This window comes from Euphorbia lathyris, chromosome 8 (genome assembly GCF_963576675.1).
Source record: "Euphorbia lathyris chromosome 8, ddEupLath1.1, whole genome shotgun sequence".
In the NCBI taxonomy this organism is placed as follows: domain Eukaryota; kingdom Viridiplantae; phylum Streptophyta; class Magnoliopsida; order Malpighiales; family Euphorbiaceae; genus Euphorbia; species Euphorbia lathyris.
The window spans coordinates 84,217,875-84,238,333 of record NC_088917.1 but is presented as its reverse complement, the minus strand read 5'-3'; positions in this window follow the sequence as shown (position 1 = coordinate 84,238,333).

The following is a 20,459-nucleotide window of genomic DNA, read 5'->3' as shown; positions in this document are numbered from 1 at the left end:
AAAAGCACCAATTAAAAATTAGAAAGACACCAATTAAATCTTCTTTATCTCCAATGCCCGTACTTGAGTTGGAACTAGGATTTTTTTGGAGTTTAGGGAGTTAAAGGGTTGTCCCGTGAGGTGAGGGGGTTAAATGAACAAAATTGACAACTTTAGGGGGCTGTATGCATTTTTTTTACCGTTGGAGGCAAGAACAAAATCCTCCCACGCGCCTCCTGTGTTTGAGACACAAACGTTGACTAGGTCAATGCCACGTCGGATGATAGGGGATTAAAAGTAGCGTTTTTTTGGAGTTTAAGAGGTTAAAAGGATGTCCCTTAAGTTGAAGGGGTTAAATGAATAAAATGGACAACTTTAAGGGACTGAGTATGTATTAAACCTTTTTTTTTTTTTGTTCAAATCTGATTTCAATGGAATTAAGAACCTCCGTCAAAATAAATGTCAAAAAATGTTAGACGGAAATAATTTAAGTCTCCCAATGCGTCAGCCACGTAGGTGGGAACCTTTCCACCTACGTTTTTGACGATTTTTTAAAATTTTATCAGCATACATATAAGCGTTCTCGATTGGTATGTGTGATCCTCCTATAGGACTGTGTATACATAGTCCTATAGGCGATTGGGAGCATATACACTGTCTTGAGGGCCACATGCAACTTTGAACATCCTTTGAGGTCCACAAACTTCTACAAAGCGTATCTCCCAAACAGAAACTCTGATTTAGGCTCGGGTCAGTACTATTGAGTTCATATCAAGACATTCTACTATGTGGTTTGGTCGATAATATTTTTTTTTTTTGCAAACACAACTTTGTAGTTGCAAAATTTTACATGTTTTTTTTGCTTTGCCAAATTTGGTTGATAACGATCTCAAAATGAAAATTTTCAAGAATTAAAGTTGTTTAGTATCATATTTACTATAGAACCATAATTTTAATTTTTCAAAATCATCATTTTTGGAGTTTTCTCTCTCATAAAAAACAACACATAAATGACCTCAATCCTAAAAAGTTGAAGAATTAAAGTTGCTCAAAATATCACTCGACTCTTGAAAATTTTCATTTCGAGGTCGTTATCGAGCAAATTCTGACAAAGTAAACTCAAATGCAAAATTTTGCAAACCACATAATTGCGTTTATAAAATTTTGCAAACCATAGTATTATGTTTGAAAAAAAAAAACACAGACACCGGTTTGCAAATCAGTCAAATCACATGGTAATTATTTGTAATTAACTCTAAAATTTAACTCTAACACTAATCAAATATCAATAAAAGCTCAAATTTTCCATAAATTCCAAAGATCGTAACTTGCTTTATACAGACTCGAATATAGACTAGTTAATTGTGTTGGAACGCTAATACTGAATATTACTCATCTCGTATATTCGATGTTCCTAACTAGCCTCCAGTTAGCGAATTGACATTCGACTCATTACGTTTGACCGACTTTTAGATTTACCGGACTTTTAGAAATTTTGCATTTCAGATAATATATTTACATTTTAGACAATACAATGTGCATTTCATACTTATAATTTGCATTTAATTAAAAACAATTTATGTTTTACAAAAGAGAACAACTTTACTATTCACTTTAAGGCTTCACATTTACCTATTTGCGAAGCAAACTATTCGCATTTTCATTCAATTGCAAAGCAGATTTAAAATTGTGAATCACAATCCAAGTTGATCGCTCGCAATATCCATTTTGTGAATCCTTTTTGCTAAAAAATGGTTTAGCAATTTGTCAAAAGCCTTCACATTTATCTATTTGCAAAACCCTTTGCTGAAAAATAGCTTCACAATTCATCAGAAATACTCATGTTTACCTATTTGTGAAGCCCTTTTATTGAAAAATTTGACTCCACAAATAGGTAAATGGCTTCTCAATTACCTATTTGTGAAGTTCTAGATGAGAATTTAGGGTTTATTGCTCATAAAATGTAATTTCGACTTCTAAACCAATAAATCAAATAAATACATTCTAAATGGATTCAAAAATCATCATTATACCTTTATATCATTATAATTGCATAACACATTAAATTAATGCCCAGTCTTAACAAAATCGAAACCCTAAAACCTATCCGATATATATAATGAAAAACCAAAACAGATGGAGAAAACTTGATTTGGTGTTATCAAGCTTTTGCTCATTCTTCCCACATTTCACCATGATTCCACCAAAGTTTTGTCTTGCAAATTGAGAATTAGCATCATTTGAGGGATGTTTTGGAGTAAAAAGTTATTGGAATAGTGTAATTTGGTAACATATGTCTAGACCTGTCTAGGGGCATGAGTACCCCGTCCAGGCCCATTCCTTTGGGTCGAGTTTGGACAATGAAATTTGATTTTAGACCCAACCCGGTCAAGGTCCGTTAAAACCCGTCTATTTTTTTAGCTGGTTTGTGATTGATCAAAATAGGACGGACTGGTCTTGTCCGGTCCGCCTATTAATATTAATTAATAAACTTATATATTAAATATTTACTTTTAAATATAAATTTTATTTTTTATAATTAAAAATTATTTATATATTTTTAGGTAGGTTTATATGAGTTGGACTTGTGATTTGATTTTTAAGCTCAAACTCGGCTAAATTAATAGCGGACTGGATTGAGGTTAAACTGAGCATTTTTATATAAAATCCCGTCCAACCCCGGCCCAGCTCGTCTCGGCGCTGGTTCCGGCCCAAGCCTAGTGACCCATAGACAGGTCTATATACGTGTAAAAAAGTCTTCCTAATAAGCCAGTTTTGTAAATAGCACTTTTATTTGTAATTTACTTGAAAATTTCGTTGTTTATTTTTTTGTTTGAAACAGTTACATTTTTATTTTTGCATTATATCTAGAGGTGCACACAAAAATCCGCAAAACCGAAAAACCGAAAAACCAAACCGAAACCGAACCGAAAATGAGGTTAACCGAAACCAATGGACTAGTGTACGGTTTTTAATTTTAAAAATAGTGGTCAATGGTTACGGTTACGGTTACGGTTTTTGTATTTAAAAAACCGCGGTTAACCGAAACCGACCGAATATTAATTAAATATAAAAAATATAAAAATTTATTTATTTATATTCATATATATAATATTATCCCACTTAGAATAACTACATGGTCAATAATAAACATTTAATAAAAAACACTAATTATTTTCGGTGACTAAGACTCAACTCACAGTACCAATTTATCAAAAATTAGATAATTAGTGAAATTAATATACCTGAAAAGGGCTTCGTTGGTAAAGTACGGAGAATAATAATTTTAGTTTAAAAAACAAACACAGTAATTTAATGTTGTAAATTATTTTCGATTACTAAGAATCAACTCATAATACCAATTTGTCAAAAATTAATATACTTGATCAACTATTTTGTACTTGAAAAATCAGATAAAAAACAAAGAGATCTGATATATAATAATTATATTAATTTATTTACTACTGTAAGATTTCAACTTTCTATTGTACAATAAAGTACATATAATGTAATGAAATTCTTTTATTGTTTCAATACATAGTATGAATTCCAATAATTGTTGACTTTGCCCATTGATTATTTATGTATGAGTTCCAATAATTGTTTATTTATTAATGGTTAAAAACCGAAATAAAAGGTTAACCGACCGAATAATTGGTTAACCGATTAGTGGTTAACCAAATTTAATGGACTAGTGTATGGTTAGTATATTTCAAAAACCGAAAAAATAGTTAACCGACCGAATTAACCTTAATGGACTGGCTAACCGACCACGTGACCTATTTAGTCTCTAAACTAAAGATTCAAAATTAATTAGGATCCTAAACTATGAAAAACATCAATTAGGTTCCTGAACTAACAAAATCATCAATTGAGTCCCTATCTTATCCTGAAATAAGAAATTGTAACTATTTACAGGGTCTAATAATTTATGTGTTGGTTCAAAATGAGTTTGGCAAGGGGATCTGAAATTGTTCAACCGAATTATTTTTGATGAGGACTCAATTGATGATTTTTGTTTAGAATGTGGATTCAATTGATGATTTTTAGTTAGTTCAGGAATCTGAATGACGATTTTGATAGTTTAAGGTACTAATTGATTTTAAAACCTTAGTTTAAGTAGCCGAAATTGGTATTATGCCTTTTATTTTTGTTTAAAAATGATATAAAATTCCCTCCAAAAAAAGAGAGATATGAAATCATCTGCAAATTGCCTGGATTGTCTTTCCTTTTTAACTGATGAATATGAATGCTTAAATAAATTACGATTCACTTCGTAAAGGCATTTGGGCAATTCAATTTGCTTTTGATTCCAGTTAGTCAAGCGGAAAGAAAACGAGGCAGTTTATCCAATCGCGGTATCAGATAGATGCAGGTATGAACATTTTTTTGTGCATACCAAACATGAATCTAATGGTTGATTTCTTGGATTTTGGATTTATTTCTTCTATTCTTTTGCTGTTTTTCTTAAAAAGAAAAAACGAAAAAGATATTTTTCTTTGAATATGTGCATATCCATGGATTGGGTAAGGAAATATCTTTCCGAAAGAGCGAGAGTGAAAGAGGAAGAAGAGAACGCGGGAAGCAAAAGATTGGCAAAGAAGAAATCAGCCATTATCGCAATCGATTTCATCAAAAATCAAGATCGACGCCTTATTTTTCATTATAATTTAGTGCAATGTAGAAGTTTAAAGTCGTATATAGTTTTGCTTATTGTCTTTCTTCTACATTACATCAATTTGAGATGTGCCTTGCATTGATTAGAAAACTCAGAACTCTGCCATTCAACTAGCACCAATCTAATAGTTAAGAAAGCAATGTAGAAGTTTAAAGTCGTATAAACTGTTGAATATGAATTTCATCAAAATCAAGATCGAGGCCTTATTTCATTCGATTGCCATGAATTTTGCTTTGTCTTTTCTTCATTACATCACTGTCATTATAATTTAGTGCAATGTTGAAGTTTAAAGTCGTATAGGATTTTGCTTATTGTCTTTCTTCTACATTAAATCCATTTGAGATGTGCCTTGCATTGATTGAGGGGAAGATAACTGAATAGAGAGAAAACTCAGAAATCTGCCATTATGGCATTCGATTTCATCAAAATCAACATCGACACCTTATTTCATTCGATTGTCATGAATTTTGCTTTGTCTTTTCTTCTACATTAAATCAATTTTTTCTATGCTTTGGTAAAGATAATTTGAGATGTGCCTTGCATTGATCCAGTACAGTAGTTTTGAGTTATTCTAACGGTTTATTACAATTTCTCTTTAGCAGCTTTAAGTCTTACTTTGATGGATAATTGGAGACCTTCTGCGGAGGCAGGAGATGATTGGAGAGCTCAGTTTCCACCTCCTATACGACCAGGAATGGTCATTTACTTGTTAGTATTTCATTTCCTTTAATACAAATAAACTGTCAATTCGTATTTTATTGCATAAAAAACTTTCATAGTAGTAACTCTGTTGAACTTTAGTAATTTATTTTTCCAATTTACTAATTCCATTTTCTAATGATGAATCTATGATGATGTATAATACAGTTACCGGAATATCATGCTGAAATTCTGTAACTTATAAATTATCATAGTTGTTAATGAGGTACCTAAGGCGCATGGCACACAAGGCTCCATGCTTAGTGCCTTAACGCACTCAATTGCGGGCACAGTCACCCTGGCGCTTGCCACGCATGCCATTGTGCGCCAAGACACTTTGATTAAAAGTAGCTTATGGTTTTTGCTTCAATTTGTATGAGATGGCTGCATTATAAAATTCTAAATTGGAAGACACTTTTGATTCTCAAGTCTCTTTTGTTAATTCATAATATTATATTTAATCAAATATCTTCATTGTTGCAATTAAGGCTGCAAGAATTTTACTATGTTAGTGTTAAAAGTGATTTCATTTACAGAGTCACATTCTGATATTTTAAGAGTCATATCAGAATGTGACTCTGTAAATCCATTCCTATGCTATTGGGATGCTCGAGGTTTTCTGCAGTGGCAGGCAACTAATTTTCTATGCTTGTAACCTAATTGTTGATCGTTTTCCATGCATAGAATGAAGAGTGTGAACAGCCTTTTTCCATGTTATGGCGAAGAGGGTCTAGAAGAGCTGAAGAAAATGGCTCTGCAATTTGAGGAAAAGATTTGTATTGCTGCAATGAGCAAGGTATTGTTGAATAATTTTGTGAAGATTTAGAAGTAGATTACTGTTATGTCAACTTTTTATTTTTATTTTTTTCATCTGCTTTCAGTTTGATTATATGGAGAAAATGTTGTTGATGGAGGTTATCTTGGAGTCTACGCTTGAAAATACATTTCCCAATTCTTTGCCATCCAACCCATCTGGCAGCATCAATAGGCCCCCTGATTCTGGAGGTAATTCCTGGATTGAGCATGAAATTTATATGAAATGCTATTCAAACTTTTAACTTCTTCATTTTTCATTCGTTTCCCTGCATGGTTCTATCTCTCTGTTAGGGAGATAAATTTATGTATTGGTTTGGTACAGTTTTTTGAATTCAGGTTGATGGTCAAAATCCACCGCAAAACATTAAAACAATTGTAGTCTGTAACTTTTATGTTGCTGGAGAATCTAAAGTGACTACATATCTCCTATCTTGCTATCTCTCGCTGAATTTGGAATGTTAAATCTTGAGCAGAAAGGTACAATACAACTAGAAGACAGAGACACTTGGTTCTTTTCTTCTTGAGGGATCAAAAGTTTTTGATTTTTGAATTCGTTGTCTGTCTATAATTTTCTCACATAGTTTCTGTTTTGTCTATCCCGAACAGCATCTTATAATATGCAGCCTCAAGTTCACAATCAAGGGCAGCCTCATCCTATGCCAATGTCAGCTAATCAGTCTCAAGCACGTGAGCAAATTTTATCACAGAATATCCCAAGTAATATGGGTTCCACCGGGGTTCATTCTATGCAGAATATTTCTGAAGTTCTACAGAGTTCAGAAGGGAATTCAATGGGACGGGGGGTGCCTTCCAATATAAACAATCCTCAGAGACAAATGCCGGGAACACAACATGTTAATCTACAAGAAGCACAAAGGTTTCTGCTATATCTGTATCAACAGGTTTCAGACAAGAGCTTGGTTCGTCTACCGGCCTTTCTTCAAAAGAAAACACTAGCGATTCAGCAGCTAATGGCCCGATTACAAAATGATACAAATATGCGGCAAAATCAGGTATCTGGGCAACAGAACCAACATACTTATCTATCTTCTTCTTTCCAGCAAACATCACTAGGACCTCTACAAGCCAACATAACCAATTTCTTATCGCAGAGTCGGGAGAATATGTTGCAACAAAATACTCCTCTTCAGTCAAATCCTAATATGCTACAACACGAGCATCTGAAACAACAGCAAGAACACATGGTGCAACAGTTAATACAGCAACAGCTCAACCAGCACCAGATGCAGCAACAGTTAATGCAGCAGGAGAGGTTGCAACAACAGCAGTTCAACCGGCAAGCAAAGCAGCAGTTACCTGCACAGATGCAGGCAGAGATGGTGCATTCTCAACAGCTCAGTGAGCACGAGAAGCAGCAACAGTTCATGAAGCAGCAGATGTTGCAACAACAGATGGTGCATTCTCAAGAGCTCAATCAGCACGAGATGCAGCAACAGTTAAGGAAACAGCAGATAGCTGCAGAAATGCAGGCACATCAAATGCCACAGGTGTATCAGAGGGATGATGTCAATGAGCCAGATGTCTCTCAGCAACATATCTCAAGAGGTCAGCACGCTCTTTACACCTTTCAACAGATGAAATCAGGAGCATCCTTTCCTATATCTTCACCTCAATCACCTCAGTTGCAACAAAATATTCCTCTTCAGTCAAATCAACACGAGCATCTGAAACAACAGCAAGAACACATGGTGCATTCTAAACAGCTCAACCAGAACCAGATGCAGGAGATGTTGCAACTACAGCAGTTCAACCAGCAAGCAAAGCAGAAGTTACCTGCACAGCTCAATCAGCAGGAGCAGCAGATGTTGCAACAACAGCAGGGACATATGGTGCATTCTCAACAGCTCAATAAGCATGAGATGCAGCAGATGTTGCAACAACAGCAGTTACCTGCACAGATGCAGGCATATCAAATGCGACAGATGCATCAGAGGGATGATGTCGACGAGCAACATATCTCAAAAGTTCAGCACGCTCTTTACACCCATCAACAGATGGAATCAGGAGCATACTTCCCTATATCTTCACCTCAATTGCTTCAGGCTGCCTCTCCACATTTGTCTGAACACTCTTCTCCAGAAGATTATCTAAAATATCTGTATTCTCCAACCAAAGACGAAACTCCATTGCTGTCTGGAACTGAAAACTCGACTGTCATTGTCTCATCTCCTTGGTCTGAACACTCTTCTCCAGAGGTTGATCAACAAAATCTACTATCATTTCTAACCGACGCCGAAATTCTATTGCTGTCTGCAACTGCAAACTCTCCTTCCATTGTCTCATCTTCTTCAACTCCGTCAGCTCCATCCCCCATGCCAGGAGATTCTGAGAAACCTCTATACGAGTTTTCCCTACTTTCTAATGCTAAACCAGATTAAAAACACAGTACACACCAGATATAGCTTTATTATTTTTTTTTTCATGTTTATACACAGCTTTGATACTGATGAGTGCTAATATGACGCACAAATGTAGTAGAGATAAAGATTAAGAATGTGTAGAATATAATTGAAGTTGAGGGTGAGATTGGTTCAACCTGTAATTGTTAGAGATAACGAGATTAAGAATGTGTACAATTGTACCATTATGACACTAGAGATAAAACTGATATTGGTTGTCAACGATTACATCTTATTCCCAAAAATTTAATTGATTTTTAATTTAGGATATGGACAAAATTGTGTAGACTAATACATCAAACTCTTCTTTGATGCTTTGTACATATACACCGAGTTTATTTTGTAAAAGCTTAATTTTTTTTTTTGAGAATTAAGGATCAACTTTGATCCTCTGTTCATATACACCAAGTTTATTTTGTAAAACTTTAACCTAAACAATCGCATACTGGTTTAGTTTAGTCTATTGGGAAGGATAGGTATCAACTCAACCCTCAAGGTGACAATATTTATCAAATAAAATAGATTTTGACAATTTTATTTGGACTAATTTGTTAAATATTACTAACTTGAAGAATGGGTTGATTTCTAACTTTTGGTTTGAGTTACACTTGTTAATTTCGAGAACCAAATTGACTCTTAATTAGAAGTAAATCAAATTCATTTCGTTTTCGTTGTCGGTTTCTTTACAAACAATGAAACTTGATATCTTGACGTGATTCGTTTTTAATATTGAACGTGATAACTTTATATTAAAAACTTTAGGGTCGTAGACTTTGAGTGACGGAATGCCTAATCTGAATGTCTATATTATGTAATGATACAAAATAAGGTTCTTATTTTAATCCCCGAATGTTATTTGTAATTTACTCTAAATTTTTTATTTTTTACTTAAGCTTCATGGATCTTAAAATGACCGTTTAATTAAGACGAGTCCAACGGTATAAAATTTTTTGAAAAACGAGTTTGGAAAAGTTGGGAAAATGCATTTTAAAGAAAAAAAATAAAACAATTTTCTCTTTCCTTTTATTTACAAATTTGCCACCTCCTTTTGGTTAATTACAAAATTAGTTATTGTCACACAATAAAGCTTGTCACACCATAAAAAAAAAAGTGTCACACCTAATCTCAACTCTATATATATATATATATATATATATATATATATATAGGTTAGGCTATGCTTACTTTGTTTTTGACAAAGTAAGTCTTACTTTGTTTTTTCCACCATTGAATGGTGATGAACTTTGACAAAGTAAGCTCATCCAATGGTAGAAAAAACAAAGTAAAGCTTACTTTGTCAAAAACAAAGTAAGCATAGAAGACATTTATATATATATATATATATATATATATATATATATATATATACATGATGATTCGCGAAGCCAACTGGACCGAATCCAAAACACGGGCCCAACCCACGATAACTTAAGCCCACGGTTCAAGTTGAATGGGCTCCTAATAAAGGAAAGGGCTAACCGCCCGAAATCCTAATAAGACACTAAACCACCCACTCAGAGAAACGGTTATAAAGGACCACGTATATGACCACGTGGGGGACGTGGCACAGGAGGGGTAACCGCCGAAGGCGGTTACCTGGAGGTGCTTATAAAAGAGATAAGGAAGCTAGGAGAGAGGTGGCTTCGCATTTTTTAATCCTCTATACGATTATCGATCTACTAAATTCCATATAAAACTGACTTGATCGTCGGAGAGTTTTCCCGGAGATCCTGTCTCCGGTTTTGTTTTGCAGGTAATTACAACGAGGATCATCCAATCAAATTCGGCAAGTTATCAATTGGTGCGGTGAGCGTGGACCCTTTTTTTTTACCAACATCTGGTTAAAGGTACACCAAGAACATGTCAGAACCATCACGTACAACCGAAGTTACAACCAGATCAACTAGTATGAACTCAAGAGGTCCACGGACTGTGAGTTCGCAGCCTACGAGTACACAGCCTGTAATACCCAGCTCGTCGAATCCTTCAGGACAGTTGAGTCCATTATTGGAGGTCCAAGTGCAAACTGAGATGGAGATGTCGAATAGTGAGTTCGTACAAATGGCAGGACAGGTCTTGGCTGTGAATATGAGCCAAGCGGCGGGAGATCGAATGATTAGTTTATTAACTGCAGTCGCTGATCACAATACCGCCGTAGCGGCTGCCCCTCAAGAACCCGTTGTCACCTCGACACAACCATCAACTATTCCTGCCGTATCTACGCTTCCGCAGTCGTCTCGAGAGACAAATCGGGTGGGTCAGAGTAGTCGCATGACACCACATGGCAATCCAGGCGACTACTCGCACCAAGATCCTAATATGACGATCCATCCGACCTGGCAAGCATCCCAACCGATGTCAGGAATGCAAGGAATTTTTCCGCTACAACAAACGGAGCCCTTTGTTCACAGACATTCAGAGTTGGTGACATCTGGAGCGAATATGTCTGGGCGGGAGCACACTTGGAATTTTGATCCTATAACTGGACAACGGTTAGACCCACAACGAGAAAAAGTGTCAACACAGTATGGTAGGTGGATATCACCTAGAATTCACCAGCAGCGGATGGAAGAAGTTCGGCGGGAACCCAATGCTGAATTGGAAGATCAATTGCGAAACATGATGGAGCGAATGGGGTACACCCCTAGGGCGAGAGCAGTAGTGCAGAGTGATTCGCCTTTTGCCCCATCGTTGCGGGAATTTATTCCAGATCATAGAATAAAAGCACCGGCGATACCTAAATATTATGGAGATCCAAATTCTGACCCTGAGGCGCATGTCAGGAACTATAGAGAGTTAATGGATGTTGCAGGAGCAAGCGAAAGCATAATTTGTCGATTGTTCTCGACCACTTTGGGTGGAGCAGCATCCGATTGGTTCCGATCTCTACCCACCGAATCTATTCACAACTGGACTCAGTACAATCGTGATTTTTGTGCAAAGTTTGTGGGTTGTAAAGCAGCGGACGTGACGGACAGACAGCTAAAAGAGATCAAACAGAGAAATTACACTTCGCTGAGGGAATTTGTCGTGGCATTTAATGATATCCTGGTGCGGTTGCAGAATCCAGATATCGTGAGCATTCGCAACATAATGGCAGATGGAACCACAGACTGGAGCATGCGGGAGGAAATCATTCGCAATAAGCCACGTACGATGGCTGAACTAATGAAAATAGCAAAGGAATTCATGGAGGTGGATGATGTTAACAGGGAGCATAGAGCTCAAACCAGGCGAGAGAGAGATGCGGCTAGATCCACTTCAGACAATCGACGCCATCAAAATCAAACCCAATCCAAGGGTAATTTTGTCCGAAAAGGTGAACGCTCCTTTCAAGGGGGACATTAAACACCATTGAACACGACTCGCCATGAAGTGTTACTTTGGATTGAAAAGAACCCCCTAAAGAAAGATGTCCAATTTCCCGAGGCGAAAGGTCGAACCAGTTTGGGGCGGTATCCTAATAAATACTGTAGATTCCACAGGTTGAATGGCCATGACACGAATGATTGCTACGAATTGAAAAAGGAGATCGAAAAGTTGATCGAGAGAGGCAAGCTAAGTCAATTTGTTAGAAAAGAAGCGACTGATGACAAAACAATAGTCCCACATGAAACAGAAGCAAGACCAGAGAAGAAGCAGAAAAAGGGGGTGATTAACGTAATAGCTGGCGGAATCTATGAGCCCCAACAAAAAGATCTCGCCGTGAACAGCAAAAAAGCAACACAAGTAGGGGGGATGCCCTCAATTATCTATTTGCGCGAATCACGGAGCCGCATGCGGATGCGTTGGTGATCACGGTGGCCATTGAAGGATGAGACATCAGGCGAGTCCTTGTAGACACGGGCAGTTCTTGCAATGTTATTACTCAAACTGCGTTCAACCAGTTGGGAATTCATGACGAGCGAGTAGAACATACTTTCATGGATGTAACTGGTTTTGGAGGTCAATCATCTCAAACAAATGGACAGGTTGTGCTGGAAACAGAAATGGGTGATAAGAACCTAAAGTGGAGAGGTGATCTGGAATTCGCAATTATTGATCTTCAGTTGGCCTATAATATAATTCTGGGGCGTCCGTTCCTATCGGAAACGGAGTCGCTCATTTCAATGAAGCATTTGACATTGCATCTGCCAACACACCAAGGGCGAGTCATTGTTGAGGGTGATCAGCTTATATCTCAACAAGCTTATACATTGTCACTTGAAACAAAGCCAGACGAAGAAGATAAAGTTGACGAGAAGTTGCCGGCTGAGGCGTTAGGAGAAACAGAGCTATTTTCCATTTCAAATGACAAGAAGGTAAGAATAGCGGCAGGACTTCCAAAAGAAATGAAGAAGGCCATTACTGAAGTGTTGATCCAATGCGAGTCGGCATTCGCCGCTCCAGATGAAGTACTGAAGGGGATAAGTCCAGAAATAGCAACACATCGATTGAATGTGGATAAAAGTGCAACCCCGGTGCGGTAGAAAAAGAGGGGACACGCTCCAGAGCGGCAGAAGGCGATTGAAAAAGCAGTGGCGGATTTGCTGAAATCAGATGCAATCCGAGAGGTTACTTATCCAGAATGGCTAGCTAATGTAGTGCTGGTTAAAAAGCCAAATGGAACCTACAGAATGTGTGTAGACTTCAAAGATTTGAATAAAGCCTGTCCGAAGGATATGTATCCGCTACCTAACATTGATATATTGGTAGATGGGACTGCGGGATTTGAAGCTTTGTCATTCACCGATGTGAAATCCAGTTACCACCAGATACCAATGGAGAAAGCGGATGAGATCAAGACATCATTCATAACTCATCAGGCGACTTATTGCTTCAAGGTGATGCTCTTTGGACTGAAAAATGCGGGAGCAACATATCAACGGATGATGAACAAGATCTTTTCAGACAAATCAGGTGAGAACTTCTCGATCTATATAGATGACATGATCATTAAAAGCAAAAAAAATGCAAGATCATCCGCAGGATATTAAAGAAATTCTGGAAGTACTGATCAAATATGGCCTCAAATTAAACCCGGAGAAATGCACGTTTGGGGCGAGAGCAGGAAAATTCCTGGGTTTTATTGTTAGTGGCAAGGGAGTTGAGGCGAATCCTGAGAAGGTTAAGGCGGTGATGGAGATGAAGACTCCAAGGAGCATAAGGGACGTACAACGACTCAATGGGCGGTTGGTGGCATTAGGGCGATTCATATCGTGCTCTGCTAGAAGATTTCTACCTTTCTACAATGCCATCAAAAAATCTAAGTCCTTCGAGTGGACGCCGGATTGTCAAGAAGCATTCGAGGGGATAAAACGATTACTATGTTATCCGCCCTTGATGAGCAGGCCAGTGGATGGAGAAGATTTATTTCTTTATGTATCTGTCACCAGCACGGCGATATGCACCGTAATGGTGCGAGAAGAAGAAGGGCAACAGTATCCGGTGTACTATGTGAGTAAAGTCTTGAAGGATGCAGAACTTCGATATTCGAGGTTAGATAAAATGGCCCTCGTGGTGATAACCACGGCGGCTAGGTTGAAGCCATACTTCCAGGCACATACTATTATTGTGCGAACTGGAATTCCAATGCGAAAGGTATTGCAGAAACCTGACGCATCCGGACGATTAATGGAATGGTCAATTCGCTTGGGAGAATTCGACATTCGTTATGAAGGAAGACCAGCTTTAAAAAGTCAAGTACTTGCCGATTTCGTGAATGAGTTCACGTGGGATGAAAACGAATGTCCAAAAACACAAAAAGAAGAGTGGAGTATGTTCACAGATGGGGCATTATCCGCAGATGGGGCTGGACTAGGAGTCGTTATCAAAGGTCCGGACGTTATTCGCCTATACTATACAGCAAAGTTAACATTCAAAACTACTAACAATGCTGCAGAATATGAGGCAATGATATGCGGATTGAAATTGATTAACGAACTTATGCCAGAAAGAGTGGTAATCTACAGCGACTCTAAGCTTATGATAAATCAGATCACAAAGAATTATCTGGTGAAACAGGAAGATCTGGTCAAATATCATCAGGTTGTTAGTAGATTGACGCAGGAGTTAACACATAAAGGAATCATCTGGGAGATGGTACATGTTCCAAAGGGCCAGAATAAGAAGGCTGACGAGTTGGCAAAAGCGGCGGCAAGTAGGGACCCATGGAGTCAAAAAGCATGTAATTTGGAAATAAGGTCGTCACCAGCATTCGAAGCCGATCAGATTATGGTCATCGAAGAGCTAGAAGATGATGAAGATTGGTGGATGCCCATCCGCCAATATCTGGAAAATGGAGATTTTCCGGTTGATAAAAGTTTGGCCAGAAAGCTAATTGGGCAGTCAGCGAGATACTCAATTCGAGATGGGACTTTGTACCGGAAATCATATACATGTCCATGGCTGAAATGTATTAGCCGCAACGAAGGAGATTACGTGCTGAGAGAACTTCATGAAGGAATTTGTGGTGCACATGAGGCATCCGCAACATTGGCAAGAAAAGTCAAGTTGATGGGCTATTATTGGCCAAAGGTGGTGGAGGATTCCCAGAAAATGGTAGCGGAATGTCACAGCTGTCAAATCCATACGAATGAAAAGCATGTCCCTGGAGCCGAACAAGTCACTATAATGACGGCGTGGCCATTCGCAACGTGGGGGATCGATATAGTGGGCCCGTTCCCAGAAGCAACAAGGAAAAGGAAGTACTTGGTAGTCGCGGTGGACCACTTCAGCAAATGGGTAGAAGCAGAGGCAGTAACCGCTCAAACGCCCGAGCGAATGATCGAGTTCTTATGAGAGAACATTATCATGCGGTTTGGAATCCCGTAAATGCTCATAACCGATAATGGTACCCAGTTCAACTGTGTCAAATTCAAAGCATATTGCGAAAGCATGGGGATCAAGAATCATTTTTCCTCCGTGAATCATCCCCAATCGAATGGTATGACAGAGGTTACCAATAGAGCCATGATTCAGGGCATCAAGAAGCGACTCGGTGATAAAAAAACGGGTTGGGTGGATGAGATACCGCATATGTTATGGGCATACAGAACTTCGGTGAAGGCAGCGACAGGCGAAACACCCTTCTCGCTGGTTTATGGGGCCGAAGCAGTTCTTCCTGTTGAAGTCAAGTCACCTACAGACAGGGTGATTTATTACTGCGCCACCCAAAATCCTATCAATGTTAAAGATGCATTGGATTCTGTTAAAGAGCGAAGAGAAAAAGCTTACATGCGAATGGCAGTATATCGCAAAAGAATCAAAAAGTATCATGACAGAAGGGTGCGAAAGGTGATAATCAATGAGCGGGACTTGGTCTTGAAAAAAGCAGACAAAATACAATCCAGAGAAGGCAAAGGAAAATTAGGCGTCAATTGGGTTGGGCCTTACAGGGTATCCAAGAAATTGGGACCGGCAACCTTTGAAATAGAAGAAATGAGCGGGAAAAAGCTCCCGCGCACCTGGAATCTAGAGAACTTGCGCCAATACAAACAGGCTGAGTAGTTAAGGGAAATGACGAGTACTCTTTTTCCTTTTATGAGTTTTTTCCCACTGGGTTTTCTGATAAAAGGTTTTAATGAGGCTTTGATCCCGCACAGTTTATGTATCCATGTAACGTAAAGTTTTTTATTTTTAGCAAAATAAAGATATTCAACGGTTACAATTATTCAATATGCAACAGCTGAATGCATGTCCTTCTCAACTGATAATAGAAACACATAAATGTGTTGCCTATAAAAAGAAAGGCGGATGCATGATTACGCATCATTCGCAAAACCTTATGATTAAACCTTATGATTGTTTAAGAATTACAAGGCAGGCATAAAATTAAGCGAATAAACGGGTACTCAAAAATTGCGAAAAGGGTCTGGCCACCCTAACGAAAACAAAACTAACTACGAAAAATTACAAGTATGAAGTCGGCAAAAGGCAAGGGTCGCATACGAAAGTAACCGACATTAAGGCAACAAGGAATAGAAACCCCACAGAAATTGCACATGTAAGTAAAACGGCAAGCGAAGAAAGTAAAGTCACTCGGTTAATATATGCTTAAAGTTTGTTACATACAAAAGTTCAGATATGAATAAAACTATACTACAGTTTCTTCCTCTTCGCCTCTGTTGCCCCCTTCGCCTCCAGCGGCTTCCCCATCTTCTTTAGGGTGATCTGCTGCAAGCGAATCCCCAACAATAAGATCCGTAATCGCATTAGAGCGAGGTACCTCTGGCTCGACGTGAGAAACATTTTGCGGTGCACTTTCTTCTACATCCTGGTTTGGGATCTCGCGGCTGATTGGAAAGTCATTGGAACTCTGCCAGTCAAGGAGAAGTACCTCATCCATGTCAGCATCTTTCGCCTCCAACTTGTCCCATTTTTCAGCTAGATCCTTTTCAGGAATGGAAACTTTGGGACGATTGAGTACGCGCTCTGGATGCCCATGTTCATAGGCCGCATGGATCCGCTCTCCATACCAGTAGATGCGGGAGCTATCTTCAGCTACGATCTCCTTCGCCTTCCTCTTTTGCATCTCCAAAGCTTCGTTGGCCGAATTCAGCTTATCAACGGCCTTCTGAAGCTCATTGGACTTAGCCTGGAGTAATTTAAGAGCTTCCTCCCTCTCGCTGACAGCTTTCTGACAGGCATCCTCAAGGAACTTTACCTTGCCTTGGACATCATCAATGAGCGACTTCTGAGTCGCCAATTCAGTACCAAGGTTTTCCAGCTCTCTCGCCCTTTCAGCATCCCTACAGAGGGCACCCTCTGCAAAATTGATAATCTACACGTAGGACGATACATGAATAAAAGAGTGAATGGAGACACGTATTTGAAAGATGGAACATGAGTAAAAAGAAATATACCTCTATGGCATGCTTCTCAATCCCCTCCATGGCAGTTGGAAGCGGCACTTGTTCGCGGACGCGAGAAGCAGATGGGAGTCGTCCAAGGACATTACATATGGAAGAAACAATGTCCTTACAGGAAAAGCTCACGGCTTTACCGAAGGTTCTAGTCCACCATCCGCTAATATCAGGAATCGGCTACGAATACATAAGGAGAGGGATCAGGAGAATAGCAAGTGACTGATAAAATGTAAGGGAAAATAAAGAAAACGAGAAGAGAGAGCAAATTATGATACCTCATGAATGGGAGTACTGCCCTTTTCTTTGGATGGGGTGGATATGGGTGTGCCACCAACAGACAAGGATACAGAGGCATTTTTCTTCCTAGGGCGGGAAGACTCCACATCCGCATTATTCTTCCGTTTCCGATTTAAAGGAGGGTCCTCAGAAGCAGGGCCCAGTGAAACGGAAGCAATTGTGGGGGAAGTCGCCTCAATAAAAGGAGTCGCCCCCACAGGAGAATTCACCCCTGCAATAGAAGTTGTTCCCGCTGACCGCCTTTTCCTCCTCGCCAAAGCTTTCGCCTCTCGATCTGCAGCGAGTTGGGATAAAGGGTCACCCCTGCAAAGGGTTGAGAGAAATCATCAACTAAGGAAATAAGCTAACAATACCTTGTACGAAAACGCGATAAGGGATATAGACAACATGATCTCCCTCGCGATAAGCAATCGCCACTCGGCTCCTTAACATATGGAATGCCTGATCATACGTCCATATGAAAGGGGGAGTGTTCTTCAAGAATTTTATAATGGCGGATTCTTCCTGGCTCGGATAACCAAAGTTCAAACTCTTTACATTAGGTCGACCCCCAGCAGCGAAGAAAGTTTGGATTCTCTTCATTAAACTTGATGAAGAAATAAAACCTATCGCACTCGCGGATTTTGTTCGACTTCTCATCAAAGCCGTAGTAACCGCTCTGTCGGATGAAGGTAAAATACTCCCCCGAACTTTTGAAGTGGTGAAGCTTGGAGAAGATCTTGCGCGAGAAGGGGACCTCCAGACAATTCGCCAAAAACTTATCCAGGGTCAAGTCGGCCCATCCATTGGGATGCAGTTGTCCAGGTGCGATTCCATAACCATCAAGGATGGAAGCAATCTCATCCGCCAGCGGATACGTGAAACCGCAGATAATTTGGGCGACAAATATGGTAAAATACCCCTTTGGGAAGTCGCCGGGACCTTTATTTTCCCCGGGAATGCTTGTTTCCAGGCCTTGAAGCCAGGGGTACTGCTCCCGCAAGTCGTTAATCGTCTCGCGGCAAACTAAGCTTCCTGACCTATCCTTCTTCAGTAATAAGCGGGGAGTTGGGATAGGTGGTGGAATCAACTTCCTAGGGTCGAAACTTAGGCCCTCATCAGTCGTATTCGCCAGATGGAGAAACTCGACGGGATGAGAATCAGACCTAGGAGAGCTAGTTGAGACTTCATCAACCATCTCATCAACCTCGTGGGACACCTCGCGATTGTAATTTTCGTCGAAGGGTGTGAAATCAAGTTCAGGGTTCGACATATCGGTGAAGGAAACGAACAGAAATAAAAAATGGTTGAAGGAGTTACAGAAAGAGAAACTTACATGTGAGAAAGAACGCAGGGAAGAACGAAGACAAGAGGGTTGATGCTGGAGAGGAAATGACAGAAAACGAAAGAGCTACTCGTTAAAACCCCCAACTTTCCAATACCCAGACGAATGTGAAGAGTTGTCTAAACGTATGAAAAGACCCTAAAAGGGCTCTTACCAGACCAGGGGGGATGCATGTGATGATTCGCGAAGCCAACTGGACCGAATCCAAAACACGGGCCCAACCCACGATAACTTAAGCCCAAGGTTCAAGTTGAATGGGCTCCTAATAAAGGAAAGGGCTATCCGCCCGAAATCCTAATAAGACACTAAACCACCCACTCAGAGAAACGGTTATAAAGGACCACGTATATGACCACATGGGGGACGTGGCACAGGAGGGGTAACCGCCGAAGGCGGTTACTTGGAGGTGCTTATAAAAGAGATAAGGAAGCTAGGAGAGAGGTGGCTTCGCATTTTTTAATCCTCTATACGATTATCGATCTACTAAATTCCATATAAAACTGACTTGATCGTCAGAGAGTTTTTCTGAAGATCTTGTCTCCGGTTTTGTTTTGCAGGTAATTACAACGAGGATCATCCAATCAAATTCGGCAAGTTATCAATACACTATTGTATTAGTTTACCTAATGCGACAATGGTGTAGTGTTTTTAATTTTAACATCAAACGCTTCTTGTTGAATGCTTTGTCCATATACATCAAGTTTATTTTGTAAAAATAAAATTTATTTTTTTGGAGAATTAACAAATTGACGTCAAGTTTAGTTTAGCCGAATTCAAATTTTAGGTATTTGAATTGTTTGTATTTATGCTAATTTGTCGAGTACTACCAACTTGCGATTTGAATTAAATTGACCCTCAATTGTTTTTTGAAAATAACTTCTTAAAAATATTATAATCTGAATTTTTTGGGGAGTAAATCAAACTAATTTCGTTTTCGTTGTAACGAGAGTTGCATGGTTTCAATCAACTTTGTTATTGTTTGATCAATTAATTCTAGAGAGTTATTATAAGGAGAGTGAGATCTTAGTGCTCAGGAATTACAAGTGAATGAATATAAATTCTTTGATTCAACCTGCGAATATTTTTCTAATAAATATTATCATTCATTTTCAAAATTACCCTCTAACCAATTTCTCAAATCCTATAAATTTTGATAAATCCATAATTTATATCATAAAAAACGTGAAAAATAAAAAGACAGAAAAAATTTAAAAAATATGAAAGATGAAAAAGTGTAATTTATATCCTAAAAAACGTTTAAAATACAAATGTAAAAAATATGAAAGATGAAAAACGTAAATAACACAAAAACGTAGAAAAAATAAAAACACGAGAAAGTGCAGAAAAAGGGAGCTATCATCATCGTGCGTAGAGAGAAAGTGTGAGCTGAGAGTGAGAAA